General features: G+C 40.9%; 1 pseudogene; it reads left to right on the top strand.

Annotated features, from left to right (window-relative positions):
* The first annotated feature begins 3,674 nt into the window (after positions 1-3,674).
* On the top strand, positions 3,675-4,553 carry LOC147611313 (uncharacterized; annotated as a pseudogene).
* Positions 4,554-4,772: the final 219 nt, after the last annotated feature.

Raw genomic sequence — 4,772 nt, 5'->3', positions numbered from 1 at the left:
ACCTTAGCACCCATCTGTTCGTCAGATGCTCCAGACCTGCCACGCCTAGCTGTACACCTCTTTTATTTTAAAGAGGAAAAAAAGCCCACAACTCATTAAAAGAATACTTTTTTTGTCCGCCCAAAAAACGGCCCAAAACTAAAGAATAAAAATTTCAAAACTCTCTTGCCTTCCCTACTCTCTCAAACAGAGACCAAAAATGTATCAATTCTCGATCATATACACTCCAAATAGAGAGAAAAAAAAGGCCTTAAAAGCGTGCATTCACATGCCCACATAGTCCCCGCCGCAAATTAATGAATGCTCGACAAGGTTATTGCGATTAACAAAATATTTAGTAATACCCAATTAAGTCTCGTTCACATGCCCACATACACAATCGACATAATACACAATCAATTGAGTCTCGTTCACATGCCCGCGTTCACAATCGGCATAATACTCAATCACCAAGGTGCTTTTTATAAGAAAGACTTTTCGATCGACATGCATCAATGCTATACATGGTTCAAAAAAGTTCATATCCATTAAAAGGAAACTACTTGAAAAAAAGCACTAACATAAGCATAATGAAGAACAAAATTAAGCCCAAGTGTTTCATGTCACTAGATATAATGATCACTTTGTATCCCCATCCGAAGCTTTGGCATCCAAAGCTGCTTGCATGGAGCGTTTTTTAGTAGTTGCGGGCCGTGGAAAAGGAAGAGCAATATTTTTAGTATATGCTTTTCTCCCAAGAGAACGCTCAATGAATGGTCTTGCTCATTGTAAAGAATTTCCAAAACCATCTTGTACAATTTGAAAATTCTCAGCAGGATGCAATACTCCATGCTTGTCCCTTGCTTGCACCTCTTGCATTGGAAGCAATAACCTTTGCATTAAGGCATCAAAATATGTGCTTGTAAGTTTGGTTTTCTTTCCACCATGTGTACAATGCACTCATAGCAATCTGCCGCATTTGGCTCTTGAGTACCTTGTTGAGAATGGTCTACATTCTCAATGCTATGAGTCTCCTCCATGACAGAAATACAATTTGAGCCAATACATGTGTCATGGCCATTGTCATACAACTCCAAACACTTACCAATGATAGTATTTAAATTAAAACCCTTTAGTAGCATGACCTTTACTTGGTGCTTACCCATATTGCCCTTCATTGCCCATCGACAATTACAACCCCAATCACAATCTGCATTATACACAATGTAATGGATCTTGGCACCCGAGGATTGACTTTTTACCTTTGCCATAACCCTTGTGCCTTCATTAAAAAATAGTACATCTCCATCTGGGATGCTTTGAGCTCTTTCCATTGAATGCTCAATCAATCTTTTTATGGCTTTATTTGTGACAAAGCCACCCTTCTTTGCCTTGTCTATATACCAAAAATACGACAAACACGCTGTCATAAGTTTGTGCAAAATCCAATCAATTCTACGTCCCCATATGTACTTTCCACATAAGAAACGAGACTTTAAAGTAGCATGATATGAATCGATAGCTCCATTTGTATCTTGATTTGCATGTGGAAGCATCCTCATGCTTCTTGCCCACATCTCTAAAAAAAGATAAGGCCCAAGTGAGTACTAAAGCATAAAATTTACATTAGGTACCAATGATGTATTGGAGCTTCAATCAAACTTTTAACGGTTGAACTTACCAACTTTTGAAACCCAATAAGTACAGAAGTATTCAATAAAGGCCTCCTCATGTGAAAAGTCGGCCAAGAACTCCAATACACTATCTTTTATATTGTCTATGGCAATGGCCTCCGAAGCTCCCCCTTGGACTTGCATGTTCATGATTGCACCTAAGCGTCTAAACATGATAGCTCTAACTTTCCAATCTTGTACCTTCTTCACTAAGTGCTTCAACCAACTTCGACGAACATGCCATAAACATAAATAAATTGGTATGTTGAATACCACCCTATTTTCAAGATTGCAATAAATTAGAAATAAAAGTTTAGCTAGTTTGACAAAGAGAAAGAGATAATACTTTGTGAGCAATAATGTGGGCATGCACATGATTTACCTGATGGCATTTATCTCGGTGGTTGCATCATCAACAAGAAAGGCATTTGGATCCCATTACTTATTGTAGTCAAGTACTTTATTGCAAAGACTTGTAAGCCATTGGACAATAGTGTCTGTATCAGAGCTTGATGTTATGATCCACGCAACTGGGACTCCATTTTGATAGTTATCAAATACTAGCACATTGTAGAGTTGGAACGAAACAAAAAATATTCAATGAGATAGAATCTTAACATTTCTACATATAAAGTAGCATAAAAAAGTACATATATACTACATGTGTACCTTGTAAAAGTTTGTTCCAAACGTCGAATCCATTGATATGACCCCATTGTTGCCATGTGTGTTGAGCCTCTCAAGTTGCAATGTGTTTGAATACCTAGCACAAATGGCTTATTGTTTGTAGCATCCATCTCTGCATAGTAGAAGACATCTTGAGAGTGTTGTTGTGTCCACGTGCGAACACTTTGGGCATCACTAGAATGTAGCTCATGAGTACTACTTGCATGCTTCCTAGCAATATTTAAGATGTCTCTAAGTGATAGGAAATCATCTAGTGAGAGGATTGTTCACTTTTGTTTGGTGAACAACTTGAATATGTGCCTCATGCACTTGCATTGGAGTGTAATGTTTGCAAAGCATTTCAAAGACCCATGATTTTATTTCCAAAGAGAGCCATGGTGCAAAGGATAGGTTGTGGCCCAAAGTTGCCTTGATGCCTTCTTTGTGACAAAGCTCAATATTCTCATCAACATGATGCATTTGAATATAGCAAATGCAAGCTACATCTTCTAAAAGATACAATCTTTTTGCAAAGAAATGACATTGACAACCACACATGCGAGTGCCTTTTACACTTGGACAACTTTCTTTTCCTGTCTTTGGTGTCTTTTCATTGCGAGGAACCATGATCTCCTTTCCACGCATATCTTTAGAACCATAAGCACACCAAAACAAAGTCTCCTCTAAGTAGCTATCAAGAGCTCGTTGCTTTAAGCTACCCTTTTCATGCCTTCTCACGGACTACCGCCTAAAATTTGTTTCTACATCTATAAGAGACTCTTCTCCTTTTAAAAAATATGTTAAGTGATTCCAGTGAAAATAGACTACCTGAACATATTCATATATGGACTTTTCACACTTTTTATCGGTCCATTGTAGATAATTAGCATTGAAAGGACCCAGCGGTAGTTATTGAAGGTGGATCCTAGTATCCATTCTACACACACACAGACTAGGCGCAACACCGGTGATGCGCTGCTGCTAATGGTGATGTGCTGCAAACGGTGATGCACTGTGCTGGCTTTTGTTGTGATGACACAAACGGTCTCCCTTCGCTAAACAAAGTGAGCTAAACGCGATCTGTCGCATGTGCTAATAAATGTGTTCTCCCTTTGTTAGTCGAACTGAGCTGAATGCGATCTGCCTATGATCTCCTTGCAGTGACTAAGACACCTGCAGAGCTTGAACCTTGCGGGCTTCAATCTGTCTGGCTATGTGTCCCCCTCTCTTGCACGGAGGGAATTGTGTCACATCTTTGTGGCTGCTCCTAGGCATAAGCACCATCTGGCCACGCTAGCTGCACAACACCTCTTAGATGGCTTTCCTAGGCTGGAGATTCTTGATGGTGATGCATGCATGTTTTGCAAAGCCTGGGTGGAGACAGTCCTAATAGAGTTGGATACCTTGACCAAGAAGAAACTAATGGGCAAATCAGCCAAAATATTTGTTCTTAGTGTGATGGGCTTGCATATAGCAGTGGCAAGAGCATAGTGCTCAACCTAATGTTTGGTACGCAGTTGCAAACAAGCACTGACCGGTGTACTGGAGGGGTCTACACGGACAGAGTATGATTATGTGCTGTTACTAGACACTGAAGGAATAAGATCCCCATAATATTTTGGTCTTGAATCATCAGAGGTCCGTGATAATCGGGTTAGCCACCTTTGGGCTTTTGCCAGAGCAGATGTATTTATTTTCATGGTGTCCAATGATGAAGATGACAACGGGCTTAAGGAAGTCCTGCCTATGGTGCTGTTGGATTTCAAGGGCTCTGCCATGGTGGCAGAGAGTTGTGGTGGCAGGATCAGAGCCAAGATGGTGTTCGTGTATAGAAGTGTAGACACAAACGATAAGAAGAAGTTGAAGGGCAATAAGGGAAAGCTCCGAGAGACTTAATTACAAGCGGCTACTGAGCAAGTGGCTAACATGAGATTCTCCTTCACTAAGCAGGAACATCAGGCAACAAGTGAGCTATTACAAACTGTGTTTACAGACTTTCGAGTGGATGAGGATGAGCAAAAGAGCGATGTGAATTGCATGGGAGGCTTGAAGAAAGGGCACTCCTTCCTACTCTTTCCAAACTCGACCTCTCTGACAACAACCTCTCCGATAGTCTACCCAGCGGCCTCTTCCTCCCCCCCCACAGTGCCCTTCAACACCTCAACCTCTCCTTCAACCTGCTCAATGGCGAATCGCCAGAGTCCCTCGGGAATCTTTCGCTCTCCTCACTCTTGACTTGAGCAACAATGTGTTTGCGGGTGGAATACCACCATTATTGGGTCAATGCAAGAAGTTACAAACGCTTGTCTTAGAAGCAACTGGCCTGAAGGGAAGCAAGCAAAGAAGGTGTATTTTATTATTCTTTAAAAGCAAGATTTTAATGTAACATGGGGAGAGTTGGTGATGAGTCTGCATAGTCAGAGGAATGGCAGTTTGTAGCCTCTGCAGATGACG

Source organism: Cibotium barometz, chromosome 47, assembly GCF_041138505.1.
Source record: "Cibotium barometz isolate CiBa-2024 chromosome 47, ASM4113850v1, whole genome shotgun sequence".
Lineage (NCBI taxonomy): Eukaryota > Viridiplantae > Streptophyta > Polypodiopsida > Cyatheales > Cibotiaceae > Cibotium > Cibotium barometz.
This window is presented reverse-complemented; position numbering and strand designations above follow the sequence as displayed.